We start from the raw sequence: 18,924 nt of genomic DNA on the forward strand, positions 1-18,924 counted from the left end.
TATCGGATTGATTTTTTCGACTTAATCTATTTGGTCATTATGATCAGATTCTAAATGCTGTAATGAACATTGTGCATTAAAAATAAAATTAATATACAAGAGCTATACTATATTTTACTACCTCACAGGCAGACATAAGTTCAGCTACCTTGTAGACAAAAGGGTCATGATTTGAATGGTGCTGCAAGTGCAGTGCCACCAGGACAAAAAGCTCTAGGGACACCACTAATCCCAGATTATTGGTACATTTTGCTACTAGACCAGACAGTCACAAGTGCATTTATCTAGCAGGTAATAGGGTTCTGATTTGAATGGTGCAGCCGGTGCAGTAGCACGAGGACCAAAAGCTAAAGGCACCCCACTAAACAGCTAATATTGCTTTATTTTACTACTAAACAGGCAGTCACAAGTGCAGTTACCTTGCAGACAACAGAGTCATGATTTCAATGGCTCAGCAGGTACAGTGGCACCGGGCCCAAAGTTGTCAGAACTCCTCTAAACACCTAATATTGCTATATTTTACTACTATACAGACAGACAGAATTGCAGTTATTTTGCAGTTAACCCCTTCAGTGCCACGCCCTTTCCCCGCCCAGTGCCGGGCGTTACATTAGCGGGCGGGGTTCATGACGAGATAGTCTCGTCATGGGCACAGCGCAACCGTGCTCCATGACGAGACCATCTCGTCATGGGCACTGAAGTGGTTAAAAGGGGCTTGATTTGAATGGTGGAGCGGGTGCAGTAGCACCGGGGCCAAAAGCTCTATTGACACCACTAAAAATAGAATATTGTTAAATCATCCTACTAAATAGGCAGTCACAAGTGCAGTTATCTAGCAGCCGCTGGGGCCATGATTTCAATGGTGCTGCGGGTGCAGTGGCACAGGGGCCAAAAGTTGTCAGAACGCATCTAAACACCAAATATTGCAATATTTTACTATTAAACAAGCAGTCACAAGTGCAGTTACCTTACAGACAATAGGGTCATGATTTGAATGGTGCTGCAGGTGCTGTGGCACCGGGGTCAATAGTTGTCAGAACTCCTTTAAACACATAATATTGCTATTACATAAATGAATACTATTACTTGTCTCTTTCATTTCATTTTTCAAAATGTTGCTATTACTTACAGAGTACCGGCAGGAGTACCAACGGAAATAGCGGTGCCCTTCCTGAGCTGTATGCCAGGTTAAGGCGTGATTCGTCCCCCGCAATATACTTGACTCGTCCCTCGCAATATACGGGTGCCACCAGTGAATCCCCTGAAAACCATTCCACAGATGGAATAAGGATCACTGGTTTTGTATTTTGTATCTTGCATGTCTTTCTTTTTGAGTTGCTCAGAACCTTTTTTTGAGTATCAATTATTTCTTCTGTCACTCCAAACTACTTTGAAATTTGGGCATTCACTACCTCTCGCATCAGCACAAGTTGGTCAAAAGGCTGAAACATGTAGACCACCCTCTTCACTAACTGCAGGTATATATCTTTTTACCTGCCAGTGCCCTGTTTTTAACCCTAGCCCCAGGACTTTTCCATAAAGCCACATTACATACCTGGTAGCTAGTTTTATTCTTTCATTATCACTCTTCTCTTGCGCTGCACCTCTCACCTGACCTGATTAGTAGCTCATCATTGGGGTATTTAGCATACCTCTGATTCACAACTAAAACATCCCTGAGCTCCTCCCTCTCAGTGAGGGGGTTGTAGCCCGTGCCGGGTCTAGGCATCCCAGTATGAGGAGAATCCCAATGATGAAGCATGCCACCTTTGGTGGGTGAGGGATTTCGTCCTATAAAAGGGATATCCCAGGGTTTGGTGACTCATATACACAGTGCTTCATGTTTTCAGTCCTCGCCTTTTACAATTCATTTTATTTAGTGACTGGTGGACGGCCCTATGTACTAAGCCCAAGTCACAAATAGAAGTGGGCGTGCCAGCAAATTAATAGAGTGAGCTAGAACCAAGACAATGGTCTCTAGGAGGCTCTAGGAGTCCATTCATGAGTCAAGCCATGAAAGCATTTGGCATGTAAATGGTGCAACAAACTATGGCCCAGATTTACAAACATTTTGCACAGAGTATATGCAAATCTGCACACAATGCTTTTCTTGGATTTACTTTCCATCACATTGGAAAGTTGCATCATAGTAACACAAAGCAGCGCAAAGCGATACTTTGCGCTACCGTACATCAAGACGGTGTTGCATGGGTGATACCGGGCGTTTCCATACAACCACACATTGTTTTGGAAGCGAAACCCTATCTACTAACAATAGTAGAGAGGGTTTTGCACAAAGATTAACGTCACTTTGAACCATGTGTAAAAAGGAGAAATCCTTTTATTTCTCCTAACTTTTTCTTCTACTTTGCATGTACAGCACACATCAGAAGTGGTAAAGTTTTAAAGTTAGTCTAAGTGTTGTATTTTGTAATAGAAAGTTACCCTTCCTGTACAAAACCTACGCTAGACATAATGCAGACATCTTTGCACAATGGTGAAAAGGAGTGTGCATGGCACTAGGGTAGCCAGATTATGCACAAGCTCTAGTGAGAGAGCAGGATAGTGTTGTATTTTAGTAGATATGATGCTTTCCTGGTCTCTCCCTCTCATGCAAAGCAGCAACTTTGGTTGCTGCGCTGCATTATGTGACACCTTTGTAAATCTGTGTCATAACATTAAAATATGATACATTCTGTTCGAAATTCAAAAAAGTGTATTTCTTTAACATATGGACGTGTTTAACTTTAGTGCCTCAGATTATATCACTGCATAGACAGCGATTTATTAAAAGTGATAGTTTTTAAATATGAACTAGAAACATTCATGGCTCATCCCCCAATGACAAGGCCATTAGTGAACTAAGGGGCAAGTAAACATTGTGTAAACCCTCAACATGGCCTAGATGCTTATTATAGATTGAGCAATATTATGCCAATGCGCTACACTGACTCGGGCGCGCCACACTAATGGAAGTGTGCTGGTCCTCGCAGGAACGGGGTGGGGCTGGTCACAGAGGCAAATGACATTGATGGCACCAGCCCTGACCTCACCAAGTCATTGGCTGTTTCGGGCGATGTCCTGGAAGTGCTTCAAGCACTTCTGGGACAGCAGGAGCCGGTGTGTGGCTAAGCGGCGAGATGGTCTCTTTTGAACTCCTCGCTACTCCCAACACAGCGCCCTGCCGGCTGCCCCGTCTGGGGCTTAAAGAAAGCCTTAACCATTTTTTGTGTGTTTTTTCTCCTTCCCTTTTGTCTGTGTGTGGCTGCAGGTCGACGTCAGGAGGATTTTGAGCAGCAGCAGGAGGAGCGTCAGCCTCCCATCAGCTGTTTCTGCTATGACCACCTGGGAGCCACACAGGTTTGAGTGCTTCACTCGCCTGACCAGCATTTAAGGTATTGCAGTGGTGGCTCTACCAAGGAGGCACAGATGAGGAGGAGAGTGTTTTAAGGTGTTTGAATTTGTTTCCACTGCAGCAAGTGTTTTTTTTTTTGGCTGGTGAGTGGAAGGAGCGGACAGTGGAGCTTCTGTATTTTGATTTTCCCCTGCAGCAAGTTGGGTTTGGTGGTGCTGTGTGTACGGAGGGGGTAGTGGAGCTTCTCATTTTGTTCCTGATATAGGTAGAGCGGAAGTTAGAGCCAAAAGTGGATGCTGACATCTGGTTTGGGGATAGTAGGGGCAGCGGACGTGTTTTATCACTGGTGCTTTTTACTGGGGTGAATAGGTAAGGGGGCTGTGGTGTCTTTCCTAGATTGGACATTGCCCAGGTGAAACCACGGTGCAGTGGTTGGTTGTCCAGCGTTACAACAAACAAATGATGGACGGAATGCTGACAATGCAGACATTCTCCCCCAGTCAAGAGATCTGGGTTAAATCCATCGTTCTTTTGCCCACTACACCACCCCAGTTTAGACATGGCCATAGGCAAATCAGTCTTGACCCTGTGCCTCATGGGAACAGTCCAGCCCGAACTGCCAAGCCATGTCTTCCCTGGACCGGAATCAAGCATCCTAGGACCGGTTTCTGGCTATCAGCCGTCATCAGCCAGGATAGCTTGATTCCAGTGGCGTAGTGAGCACGGGTCCCACGTCTGGGAATACCCATCCCACTTAGGGCGAAAAGCGTTACAACAAACAAATGATGGACGGAATGCTGACAATGCAGACATTCTCCCCCAGTCAAGAAATCTGTGTTAAATCCATCGTTCTTTTGCCCACTACACCACCCCAGTTTAGACATGGCCATATGCAAATCAGTCTTGACCCTGTGCCTCATGGGAACAGTCCAGCCCGAACTGCCAAGCCATGTCTTCCCTGGACCGGAATCAAGCATCCTAGGACCGGTTTCTGGCTATCAGCCGTCATCAGCCAGGATAGCTTGACTCCAGTGGCGTAGTGAGCACGGGTCCCACGTCTGGGAATACCCATGTCCAGGCACGCTCGATCACTCCAGAGGGTCTTGCATTTTAGGCAGGTAGTCAGCATTTTTGGGGTGATCGTGTAGGCAGTGCTGGTTGGTTTTCTCTTTTTGGTTGCTTTGTTGGAGCACGGAGCTTAGGTGGTGAGCAGCAAATGGTGCCTAAGACACAGAAAGGGGAAAAGCGCACATGCATGGTAGAGCTGATGGAGGCAATGATGCACAGGATGGACGATATGGGCCAGTCCTTGGCTGAGTTGAGAAGCCGGGTGGATGGGCAGGAAGTGACTGTGGAGAGGCCTAGATGGGCTGGGGTAGCCTCTAGAGCAGCATTCCCGCTAGTGCCCAAGAAAGCTAGAGCCAAACAGGGCAGGAGCGAAGGTCAGGTGCCTCAGTGGGTTCTAGAGGTGGAGATTCTGGGGCCCTCAACCCCAGGCGGGAGGGTTGCTTCTGAGGGGGCTGGACCGGGGGCTCCTACTGAGGTGCTATCGGGTGGACTGAATGCAGGGGGCCCCTAGTCAACCTGATTTAGTCACCAGTTTAGCTGCTGTGCTGCCGTGGTTGTCGAAACTTGGAACATGGGCATCTACAGCTGGCAATGGGACCTTGTTGGCTGAGGTGGGTGATTTGGCGAAAGCTAGGAAGCTGGTGGAGCAGGTGGAGGGTTCCAGACAGACAGGGGCCTTGCCTGTGGTTGCGGGGACAACATTGGTTTGTAGCGTAGCAGCTAACACATCTGACCAGGGCTGTGCAGAGAAAGACAAGAGTGCCCCTGAGCCTGAAAAAGTCACTACAGCAGTGGAGGGAGCTCCTACCAACAAGCAAAATGTGGCAGCCTCAAGTATGGCCCAAGTGTTGCCAAGTTTAGGTTTGGGGGAGTACGGTCACCAAGGGAGCATCTGGGCAGGCACATTTCGCAGGAGGAGAAGGAAAAGATTTGGAAAGGGGAATATGTGGACATGTTTGATTTGCTTCTGGACAAGCCGGAAAGGGAGGAGGTAAAAAGGTGCAATGAGTGTGCGCACTCCAGGGAATGTGGCCAATGGCCTTACAAAAAGAAAATAGAGGAGATTTTGGTTAACTGGATAATGGATTTCTCCAAATACCAAGCAATCATGGCAGAACGTTTTACTGGTTTGGGTGCCCAAATGGCTTGTTATCAGAATAGGATTGCTTTTGCTTGTGTACATGATGAAAACAGGGATGTGGGTTGGAAGGAATATGACAAGAAGTTTAGGAGGGCGAAGGCAACTGACCCCGATTTAACATGGGACCAGATTGAGCTCATTATGTGTCTACGCCACATGAAACAAGTGCGCCAAGACAACACCCCCGGATAGTCCCTTCGGGCAGGCCTCTCGGGTAACACGGGGGGAGGTGGAAAAAAGGGGACATGCTGGGATTATAATAAGTGAACCTGGACCAGGCCGCCCAGGGCATGCAGGTTCAAGCACGCTTGTTCATTTTGCTGACTCCCCTCTTCACCTGAATCAAAATGTTTTAAGAAAACTAAGGATAAAGGGGGTAAGAAGCAAGAGTGATGATTTACTCCTCATCAAGGCTCCCTCTCCAGTGAAGTTAACGGCATTGATACCATGGCTTAATAGATACAGTAGTCCAACCACAGCCCAAATTCTTTTTGAAGGTTTAAAGGAGGGTTTTCTGATCCCAGCACATGGCTATCTGGTCGTTCCACACTGCCGGAATCAGCAATCTGTGATGTCTAACAAGGCATTGGCAGTAGGAAAGATTGAGAAGGAAGTGAGATTAGGGAGGGTGCTTGCCCATTTGAAACAGCGCCATTGGAGGGTTTTGTCTGCTCACTGCCGGGGTGGTGCCCGTGACCCAGGTGAATTCCACCTGATACACAACTTGACCGCTCACAGGGGGCAGTCATTGAATGATGCAATCGACAGCGCATTATGATCTGTCAGGTATGCCTACCTTGATCAGAGAATGCAGATGCTCCAGGAGCTGGGGCCGGGCACCCTCTTAGCAATCCGGACATTGAGTCGACGTTCCCCCTACTCCCGGTGCACCCGCAGGATTTTCATCTGCTGGGGTTTCAGCTCGTGGGGAAATACTACATGGAGAAGTGCATGCCCATGGATTGCTCAGTCTCCTACTTGTACTTTGAGAAGTTCAGTTCTTTTCCTGAATGGGTTTTCAGCCAGGAGATGGGCCATCGGTGGGTCCTGCATTACTTTAACGATTTCCTTTTCCTTGGCGCACCAGGTTTGCCAGAGTGTGGCAGGGCATTGCAGTCTTTCTGCACCCTGATGGGTGAATTTGGAGTCCCTTTAGAACCAAGCAAAACTGTGGGGTCGTCGATGGCAATTGAATTCCTAGGTATCGAGTTAGACTCAGTAAATGGGGTGTCTCGGCTCCTGCAGGGGAAGGTTGCCACTTTCTCCCTCGCCCTGCAGGAGTGCTTGAGTAAGGATAAGGTCACCTTGCACCATTTACAAAAAACTGTAGGGCAGCTTAACTTTGCGCTAAAAATCATTCCCATGGCCCACCCATTTTTGCATTCCATTGTGCAAGCAATGTTGGGTCTAAGGGAGAAGCACCACCACACCCGGTTGTCCAGTGGGGTCCGCAAGGGCATACTTATTTGGATGGCATTGCTGCGGGATTTCAATGGCACTGTGGTGTGGCCCAGTCCTCCCAGGTCCAGTGAGGAGCTGGACTTGATGACAGATGCAGCAAGAAGCAAGGGGTTTGGTGCCATCCTGGGCCCAGCATTGTCCACGCAGCGTTGGCCATCATGGTGGGTGGAGTCCGGTTTGACAGCCAACAAAGGTTCCTTGGAACTTTTCCCCATCCTGGTGGCATTGGCCATTTGGCCAGAGCAGTTTCGCAATCAATCAGCCATCTTTTGGTCCAACAACTTGTCAGTGGTGGAGTGCATTAACCAGCAGTCAGTTAAATGTAAAATGATACTGAGGCTGTTGAAAGAGATAGTGCTGCAATGCATGAAACTGAATATACTGTTTAGGGCCAAGCATGTCCCAGGGGTGATGAATAATGCTGCTGATGCTCTGTCTTGTTTCAAGATGCAGGAGTTCAGGTCATACCACCCGGAAGTAGCGGAATGCCCCACACCTTTCCCAGACCATCTATGGCAACTTGGTGCTCCGACCTATCGGACCTTGTGGCAGTCAGCCTAGCACCCAGGACGAGGCGGGTCTAGGAGGGGGCTTTTAGCGCCTATTGTACTTTCCTTTGGGAATATTGGGAAAGGGTGTGGCATGAATCCTCCACTATCCTATCATTCTTGAGGGCATTAAGGGATGAGGGACATTCGGCAGCATGCACATCGTGCCATATGGTGGTGGTTTCCTTCTTTGCAAAAATGCGAAGCCAAGGGGGTCCAAGCAGCACTTTAATAGTGCAGAGGGCTCTGAAGGGATGGCAACGCTTACAGGGGTCACAGTCAAACGCCCGACACCCTATTGGCATAAGCACACTGACAGTGGTATTGGGGTTGCTGGAGAGCATTTGTAGTTCCACCGGGGAGGTTCAGCTTTTCAGGGCAGTATTCACCCTGTCCTTTTATAGCGCTTTCATGGTGGGGGAACTGGTTGCAAGTAATAAGAAGGACTGGCATGGAGGGTTTCAGCTGGTGCATATGCAGATACAAGGGGGTTCGTTGTCCCTTTTGATCCCTCGGTCAAAAACGGACCAGGGCGGCAGGGGGAACCACGTTTTAATGCACAGAGTGCAAGGGAGCTTGTGTTGTCCCGTAGGCAACCTCAACACATTCTTGGCCCATAGACCTCGGGGCGCAGGGGGTCATCTCTCAATCTACGAGGATGGCACCCTGCTCACCATGTTTCAGTTCACCAGGGTTCTTGGGTTAGCCCTCAGGGCGGTGGGGATGGACCCTTCCAAATTCGGTTCCCATTCCTTCAGAATTGGAGAGGCCACAGATTCCACAGCTAGGGATCCTATAGGGCAAATGGTACAGAGGATTGGAAGGTGGTCCTCGGATTGGTATAAGCGCTATTTTAGGCTGCACTTGCTTTAAGGCTATGATGCTTTTCTAATATCGGTGTCTTTCTTTGTTTTTTCACAGTTTTCATGTCCTGTGACGCAGGAAGGAAGCTTGCTGATGTGTGTTGGTCGTCGGCTTCTCGTGCAGCCCAGGTGCCCACCTGGGGGCTTGGTGATACTGAAGTATGGGTTGTAGGCCATTCTTATGTAAAAAGGTTCAAACATGCTTTTTTCACAAGAAATTATATAGAACTGGCCTGTCAGGTGGGTTTTATAAGTTCTTTTCATGGGCAAGGGGGTTTGCACCTGTGACAGTTAAGGAGGATGTTGGAGTCTATGCTGGTTAAGGGATGCACGCCCCTCGGAGATGTCGTGATACGTTTGGGGGGCAACGATTTGGTACACATGGACAGGAGGGGCATGTTCTAAGCACTGATCACCGAGATAGGGTGGTTGGCGAAGAGATGCCCACAGCCAGTTTTAGCATGGTCCCACATCATCCCAAGATTGCAGTGGTGGGGTGGCGATTCGGTCTGGGCCCTGTACCATTCTGTTAAGAGAATTAATAAGAAGATGGATAAGTTGTTTAGGTCCCCAAAACTCCAGACCATCTCACACAGATGCATTGGGTAGGAGAAGTTTTTCTTACAGGATGCTGTCCACATCTCAAAGTTGGGGAATTTGTTTTTCTCAGAAAACTTGTTGTTGGCATGGTTGACCCGGGCACGAGACAAGGCATGACCTTGGGTCAGGTGTGGGGGGAGCCAGATAGTTGGGGAACTATGCTGGTCTGTGGCGGTAAGGTCATGATTGTTGGGGCATTTACAGTCCTTAGTAGGCATCCCCATTGTTAATAGGGACAGCTGGGGGACAGGGGTCTCTCATGGAACTCCAGGGGGTGCTTATGGCCAGTCAGCTGGAGAGTCTGGGGTGGGGAAGTGCATGCTTCCAGCAGACCCTTGCGGCCAATCACCGCACGGATGCATGGGCGCCAAGTTAGCATAACAAAGCAGCCCATTGGGAGTGGTATTTGAGGGCGTAGGGGGTGCTTGAGGTAGGTAACCTTTTGGGTAGATGGGCCTCCTGTGCAAGGTCACTCTGGGGGGGACCTCACACGTAGTTGGGACCAGTCATGACCTTGCCCGTAGGCTCAATGCGGGATACGCAGAGACAATGTATATATTCTTTAGTTTAGGATTAGGAATGGCTATTGCATTAGAATCTCTGTTAAGGTTAGCAATCCACAAATATTGTGAATAATATTGTGCACAAATATTGTAAAATAATATTGTATGGAGAGTTATGGGGGTTTCTGCGTACTAAAATGAACAATACTTTAATGTGTTTTTTCTTAATGGCCGGGGTTGTTACGACCCCTAAACCAAAAGGTTTTGTTGGTAGTTTGTGTGCGTTTCTATGCCTTGGGGGTGGTGGGGGTGCTACCCACGAGGTCACTGGAATAGGGGTTTTTAGGGATGGGGATTCAGCAATACCTAGCCTAATAGCATATTAAATCAAATATAAGAGGTGCTTGTAGAGGGCACATTCCATCCTCAAGTATTTAAACATTCTCTCATATGTGATAATAAAAAAGGAAGCTGTGTGAAATTAAATTCTTTGTCTAGGGTGACACAATTTTTGACAAGCAGGAAAGTGGGTACTGATTCCAGTTTATCTGGTTTCACATTTTGGATTTCAGCCCCCAGATGGATATCTCTATCTCTATCTCTCTCTCTATCCTATTTTACTTCAAATGAGATTGCTTTGGATTTCTTTCTTGGTGCACAATGATAATAACCGACACAAACATTGCAGCGCCAACTCAGGTCCCCCAGATGCAACTACCAAATCAGGAATGTATGTATGTCAGTACATCGCATACTAATACCATGCATGCCATTACTACGCGATGACATTACAACGCAAATTTTTACCACGCCTATGCCTTTACCACACATACCATTACAACGCAAAGGCATGCGTGGTAAAGCTATACTTGTGGTGAAAGTTTGCAAGGTAAGTGACTACCCTACCCCTACACAACCCTCCCCCACTCCCTAGTCTTCTCCCTACAATAACACTACCTTGCCCTGCACGACCCCATGACACTACACTAAAACACTACACTACACACTACAACACTACCCTAAACCCTAATGCACTACAATACTCAAACACTACAACACTACCCTAAACCCTAAAACACTACACTTCTTAAACTCTACAACAGTACTCTAAACCCTTAAACACTACAACACTACCCTAAACCCTAAAATACTACACTACACAAACACTACTACAGTACCCTAAACTCGAAAACACTACACTTCACTACCCTAAACCCTAGAAACACTACACTACACAAACACTACAACACTACCCTAAACCCTAAAACACTACACTACACAAACACTACTACACTACCCTAAACCCTAAACCACTACACTACCCTAAACTCAAATACACTACACTACACAAACACTACAACATTACCCTAAACCCTAAAACAATACACTACCCTAACCCCTAAAACACTACACTACACAAACACTGCAACACTACCCTAAACCCTAAAACACTACACTACTACACTACCCTAAACCCTAATACACTACACTAAACAAACACTACAAAACTACACCACGCTGAAACGTTATAAAAAAGAAACCCACAAAACAAACATTACAACACTACTTTTACACTACCCTAAACCCTACAAAAGTAACCCCCACCCCAAGCGCAAACCCCCTTATCTCTCTCCTCTCCAGCATCGCTGTCTCTGCTCTCAGTTCCTGCTTCCTCCTTCCTGCTTGGTGCACGTCGTTGTGAGGAAACAGCCTCAGTTTCCTCACAACGACTTGGATAGCCGCTGCCGCCGCCATTACACATTAAATCGCATGCGTTGTAAAAGCGCATGCGATATAATGGTATGCGTGGTTTTTACCACACGTTGTAACATCGCATGCATTGTAACGCATACGATGTAATGGCAACGCGTGGTTAAAACCACGCTGTAATGGCTGTTCCCCATTAGGAATACAGTTATTTACCCCCTGAAGCTACGCCCCTGCCCAAAGGCTCTGATTGGCTGGCTTCTAGAGAATGTTTCTTGTTGCCTCTGCCATTGAAGGACACAGCCCCTGCATAAAAAGCCCCATAAGGGGGTAGGTTGAGCACACACGGACCTCCAGGCCTAGCTGGGCCTTGTACCATGACTCAACACCTCAAAGGAAAGCATAAGAAGGAGTAAGTTAAGTTACTGGAAGAACAGAAAAAAATAAACACCAGCAATCCAAGATGCAGAGAGACCCAAAAATGTTCCAGATGAGGTGATGCGGGAAGTGGCATAATCCCCAACGCAGCATCTTTTCCCTTTATTACATGGAGTGCAAAACCAATATCTAGTGCAGAGAGAAGAATCCTATGCTTGGTTATGAGAAGATGGAAGACCATTACAAAAAACTCAGCTCATGAGAAAAAAGAATATAAAATGTTTACAAATAGCTCTTTGCTATCACAGTTGCAAGAATATACAGTAACAACACAAAGACAATCCCCCTGTCCCAAAACCCAACAAAATCCAAAGGCAAAAATGTGTTCTTTTGAGACCCACTAACCAATTCAGTCAAAAGCTTTGTCTTGATTAACTCCTATGCAAGACTGTTGAAAGACCAGACCCCGCACCCAACGGCCTTCCTTGGGAGGATGAGTGTATGGGCTGTCCTAAGGCCAGGCCCTGTTGCAAACCCTCACTGTGCAGAGCCGAATGGAATATGCAGTGAGGGCTCTGCGCCCCTGTGGGTCCAAATACCAGATGGGGTATATCAGTAAAAAGCCCCAGCATTGTACTGATAACAAACAGTTAAGGTTATGGCTAAGATGAGTTATGAGACCTCAATGTATGTTTAATAAAACTCTGAAATTCACTTTAAAACCACACTGAAACTACAGTTATTGTTATGAAATAAAACTGAAAAGGCACTGAAATTTACAAGTTATGGTTAATTCCAGAGACCTTAACTCACAGAACAATTATGCAAACCATAACATGCATACACAATGCTTATAACCTCACAAAATGCCTACCAATAAGTAAACAAAAGCACAACATCACTATGTACAAACAGATACTCAAACAGTAAACAACACTATATTCATTGTTATCTCATTGATAGTGTTAAAGGTATTGGATTTAATAATCTGACCTGTAACATTGTTTTTATCATTTGTACTTGCATCTGTCACATCAAGTGTGAGGTGAAAACACTGGATTTAGGTGCCGATTCCGATCCTGGAAAAATTTTCCCCGTACGACTCGTATCCGGTCTTTTTACCGTACGAATCGTACAAGTAGCGTACAAACTGCCAAGTACGATTCGTATGGGAAAAAGTCCATACGAATCGCATTTGGAAAATTTCCCCACACGTCCTCGGGTCGGAAAAAGTGTCCGACACATCCCCGGACGATTTTACGTACAAATGTGAAAAGTGAAGTCCGAGCGCGCAAGTACGATCCGTCCCGTGCGTCCGATGTTACAACCGTATGGAAAATGCACCGTACGGACCGAACTCCCAGAGCAACCATGGAGACATGTGCCCGCATACGCGCCGACCCCCCCCCCGGCCCCCGTGAGTACGCGCCGACCCCCCCAGCCCCCGTGACTACGTGCCGAACCCCCCCAGCCCCCGTGAGTACGCGCCGACCCCCCCAGCCCACCCCCCCAGCCCCCGTGAGTACACGCCGACCCCCCCCAGCCCCCGTGAGTACGCACCGACCCCCCCAGCCCCCATGAGTACGCGCCAAACCCCCCCCAGCCCCCATGAGTACGCGCCGAACCCCCCGTGTATGTACACCCGTGTACGTACGAGTCGTGCCCCCACCCGTGTATGTACACCCGTGTACGTACGAGTCGTACCCCCACCCGTAGCGCTGGGGGTACGCACCGTACATACACGGGTGGGGGTACGACTCGTACGTACACGGGTGTACATACACGGGTGGGGGTACGACTCGTACGTACATGGGTGTACATACACAGGGGGGTACGACTCGTACGTACACGGGTGTACATACACGGGTGGGGGTACGACTCATACGTACACAGGTGTACATACACGGGGGGAGTACGACTCGTACGTACACGGGTGTACATACACGGGGGGGTTCGGCGCGTACTCACGGGGGCTGGGGGGGTTCAGCGCGTACTCACGGGGGCTGGGGGGGGGTTCGGCGCGTACTCACGGGGGCTGGGGGGGGTCGGTGCGTACTCACGGGGACTGGGGGGGGTTCGGTGCGTACTCACGGGGGCTGGGGGGGGTCGGCGCGTACTCACGGGGGCTGGGGGGGTCAGCGCGTACTCACGGGGGCTGGGGGGGTCGGCGCGTACTCACGGGGGCTGGGGGGGTTCGGCGCGTACTCACGGGGGCTGGGGGGGTCGGCGCGTACTCACGGGGGCTGGGGGGGGGTACAACGCGTACCGGGCCCCCTAATCTGGTCGTTTTGCGGCGTACTTCGCTTTTCCGGCACTTTTTGGGTGCCGTAAAAATATTGCTTTCCGGACTGCTGTCGGTTCGAATCGTACTTCCTGGTTCGTGAAACGCTGCCTGGAAGCGTCCCGACGTCATGTCGGCGCTATCCCCGGATCACATTTGTATGTATATTTTCGTCGGTCGGTGTTTTGTACGACTCGTACGGAAATGGTGTTTCCGTGCGAATCTTTCTTCCATGTTTGTAATGTTTTTTTCCCGGGTACGAGTCGGACGGAGAAAACGCTCCGACCGACGGTTCGTACCCGGTTTTTCCAGGATCAGAATCGGCACCTTAGTGTGTAAGTTATGGTTTAGTCGGTTGTTGTGCAAATGATGGTTTGTGGACCTAACTTTACCTTTTCCCTCAAGAGAAATGCTGCATATGTTTGCACCAAGAGTTTCACAACTCATTTCCTTTCCTTAAAATGCTGTACAATTTCCTCATTTTCTAACCTTAGCAGTTTCTCTGGTCTGCAGCTTCTCCAAAGCTTGGGCACCTCCACTGAAGGCTGTTTACCCAGCAAGTTTTGTTTGTGCTACTTTGAGGCTTCTTCTCTTTGTCTTCTTCATCTGTTTATTGTTCCTTTGTTCAATGTGTACCTGTTGTTGTAAACCAATGGGTTGTTTGTCTCACTGCCAATGGTGTGGCACTGAATAATTGATGCTAGCAAGGATATGGTTATAAAGTTCAGTTTTGTTTCATAAGAATAATAACCATAACAGGAACTCTGATCTTACTCAGTTTAACTCCAGTCTTCTAATGACTCAGAACACTCATGTCTAAACCCCTCAGTGTAGAACACCCCACTGCTTCTACCATCAAAGTGCAGTCAGTCAGGTGACGAACTTGGACAATAGACCACAAGAGCACTCTCCAAGATAAACACAAGGCAATGTAAAATTGTTTTTATACAAGTGATTCAATTCATCGAGAATCTGCTTCCGCCCACTAGTACATGCACATTTGTACCAAGACAGCAAGTGCTCCCATGTGATGGATCCTATGTTAACACGTTTGTGTAGTAAACTGTTTTAGTGGCATTGTAGTAATCTTTTATTTATTTCATGTTATTGTTGGTTTAGTATCTCCAATCCAATGTTATTATCTAAAGATATTTAATCATAATTATAAGCTTTACGTATTTAAATGACTGCTATATAGTTTGTATGTTATAAATGCCATATATTATGAGGTTATTGTGGTGATAAAATAGTTTTGAGTACAATAATGTCAAAAGGCAGGTGGCATATATTTGAAATGTAGCACTGCTAAATGAAAAGTCAGCATTATATATATGGTAGTTAAGTATCGTTCAACTTCTTTTTTTAGGTGGGTTACTGGTAGTTTGTTCCTCGTGAAATTGCTTTTGGGCTTTAATGGGGTTGCCTTATGTGTAATTTAAAATATAAACGCAAGGACATTGGAAAGGTTTTGACTACTTCATAGTTCTGCCTGATTAGGATTAATGGATATGTGTTGAAGACATACTATTAATTGGGGTATTGCTTAAACATCAGTGCATCTTTGAATGCATACTCTAGAATTGAGTTTCAGACTCTTTCTAAAAGACTAAAAGCCATACTCAGAGGTTAGTGGTAATGAAAATCCTTCCAGTTCCTATGCGAAATTTGGAGTATTTGCTCCAGAAATTGGAGTTTTTTTCCATTAGCGCTTAACTCTTCTAAATACCCTTAAACGCGGTGTGAGATATATCATTAGATCATCCAGAGAGATTAAATTCAAATTATAATAATTTAAAAAAGAAACTTTTTGCCAGTGTAGATGATATTGTTTTATGGGAGGTGCTGCAAGGTTGTAACCCTCTAGAGACATAATAACCTGTTTCTCGCCAGGTCACAATGTAATTGACATGTTAATCTTGCCCCATAGCTACATAACTAATGTAGAGTTCCATGATTATAATGACTCTGGAAAAGACATTCTCAAACTACACGGTTGTAAAACTCAATATTACCATGGGGCACAGAGGGAAATCATGGGATTACATAATACTTCTGAGGTAAAATGTTCAAACTTTTAACAAAATTAGCTATAGTCCCTCCTGGAAGCCTTGTTGAAAGCAGTGGTCTGGGTCGGGAACTGTTGAATGAGAGGGAGGAGAGTATGCTATGGTTTTTACTATTAATAAAGAATGGCTTGTGAAAATGGTAGCTATAGAAAATGTATTTAACTTTAATGAATACAAATGTTTGCAGACCTGTGCGAAAATGCCCCTTTTGTGAGGCCATCCTCATTTTAGTGAATTTTATTGTTGGTTTTTAGACTCTGTAACTGAGGCACTGCTGTTCAGTGCCCACTGTAAGGGCTCTGACCCCTAAAACATGAAAAAATTGTCTAATCCCAGATTGGCTAACGTAACTTTTTTTATAAGACCGTGGTATATGGTGCGGAAATACACCCATAGAATAAAAAGTTAAATGTCACCAGTACACTGAAGCACTTGTTGTACCATTCACTAGTCTGACAAAGGAAAACATAGCTTCAGGCCTAACATTGCAGCCTGGCTACTGCAGTGTAAAACATGCAGTGCAAACTGTTTAAATAACTCTTTTTCACAGGTTAACAATCTCCCTTTTAAATATTAGTAAGTCAGCCCTATGTAAGCCTTGTAGGCCCTAACGTAGGGTGCATGATATTTGAAAGTGGAGCATGTCGAAAATGAATGCTGCCATGTTCCTACATTGAGAAGGCTCTAAAACCTAAGCATTGTGCAGTGTTAGCTTCCCTATGTCGAAAACTAGAGTTCAGACTGAAATACAAATACTGCTATCTCAGGAATGGGACAGGCTAGAAAAATGATTAAACTACTATTTAAATAGTTATTAAAATCTAATTCTATGGTGAAGTCGGATTGTTATTAAATTTGAAGGAGCAAACATTTTAAAAGTTATACTTTACCTGTCTGAACTGTCAGAGGACTAATTAACATATGCATCTGTCAGCTCCCAGCCTGGTAATAGGTGTGAAAGACGTGTCAAATGCTTCCCAGGTGCAAACAATACGCTGACCTGATTGGGCAGAGATGACTCCACTGAACTCCACAGAATATTCAGAGTTGGTGCTGTAAGCATCCTGATGATACTGACATAGCGCCACTGGGCAACTTACTTAGCCTCACTTTATCTCCATACACTACACCTCAGAGTCATTTACTTGTTCCTCTGATAAATCTTTGAACCGTGCTGAGAGGGGTCAGATCTAGGGGATCTAATTCAGTTATGCAATGAGGACCAGGAATTGGGTAACTAGCCTACAAACTAGTAATGAATTCATGTATATAACCCTCAACACTAATCTATACAAATACAGAATAATCACAGCTAGACCAAATCTCTTGACTAGAATCATACAAACCAATAATTCGGTTAGAGCTATGCAAAATAATAACATTAGGATCTGTTGACCAGACACCTCTCTAATTAGATTCCCATCCCTTATTAATACTCAGTTGAAATGCACAATCAGTTATGGAAGATGAGACAAAAAGAGTCAGAAACAGAATTTTAGGATGGTTAGATTTTTATCAGTAAGTTACGAAAAGTAAATACATCAATATAAGGCATTTGAATTTAGGAGTGCAGAATATTCAAATAAATCTTTTCCGGGCCATCAATTACCATGATTCTAAGGAAAAAGTTCAGGAAGGGACATGAACCATATCAGCTCAAGGTACTCTCCCATGTGGGAAAGAAGTCTGGAAATAGCACACACAGCGTATGCGTCAGCCAATAGAGTCCGCAAATGATGTCTCTCAGTCCACAAAATAGCAAGATCTCCAAAGAAAGAAGGGAAGGGTTTCGTCTCTTCTCTTCCTCTGTCGCATAACGTATATCGTATATCGTATATCTGGTTACATCTCCAGGGTTAACTCATCTGGTCAGACCACTCAGTCAATTGGTCAGTTCGTATAGGGTGATTGTCATGCAGCATAAATGTCATGCAGCATAAATAAGACGCATTTCATCGCAAAAAGGTGGTGATCATCACATTAAACGTTGAACCATTCAAAATGTAATGTAGTGAACAATGGTCTTTTAGCAAAGACACATGGGTGAGTTCAAGAGGACAGTTTCTCATGGCAGATGTTCCCAAAGTAACAAATTAGCAGCAAGTAGTCCTAGTATTTGCATGGGAACTCTTTCTGTGAAAAATAGATCCATCTCATACTGCACATTATGGAGCCTTTGCATGAGAACAGTCACGCAAGAGGAAGAAAATGCAGGCCTAAATTGAAATTTGTTAATGAATTACAATATATAAAATAATGGATATATGCATTACATTTAGAGTCTTAGGGCCTCATGTAGGTAAATAAAATTTACAGATTGTTAAATACCGAACCGTACCGAATCGGTATTTAAGAATCGGTAAGTTATATGTAGGTAATGATTCGGTAATATTTACCGAATCGGTAACATTCGGTATTCAAGAATCGGAATTTACCGATTCGGAAAATACCGCGGTGGTATTTACCGAACGAGGTGGAATTTACCGATTCGGTAAATACCGAATCGGTATATACCGAATCGGAAAAACGACATCACATGACTGTTTGAAACAGCCAATCCTGTGCAACCAAACCCCACCCAAGTAGGAAGTGGCCACACCCAGGCAGGTGCACTCAATCAACAGACTCAGGAGAGGCTGGGAGTGCAGAGGAGAGGCAGGGAGCCAGTGCCTGATTGTTGAGATCAAACTTCACTATGTCCAGCCAGAGGACACAGAGAGAAGGAGGGGAAAGGAGGCGCAAGGTGAAATTCAGCCCCAAGGAACTCCAGGTGCTAGTGGAGGAGGTGGTGAAGCAGCACCAGAAGCTTTTTGGGAGGCAATCCCTGCAAGTGGCAGAGTGTGAGAAGCGCACTATTTGGCTGGCAATCCAGGCGCAGGTAAATGCTGTGGGAGTGACCCACAGGGACATTGACGTACTAAAAAAACGCTGGTACGACCTGCGGATCGTGACT

Source organism: Triturus cristatus, chromosome 10 (assembly GCF_964204655.1).
Source record: "Triturus cristatus chromosome 10, aTriCri1.1, whole genome shotgun sequence".
NCBI lineage: Eukaryota > Metazoa > Chordata > Amphibia > Caudata > Salamandridae > Triturus > Triturus cristatus.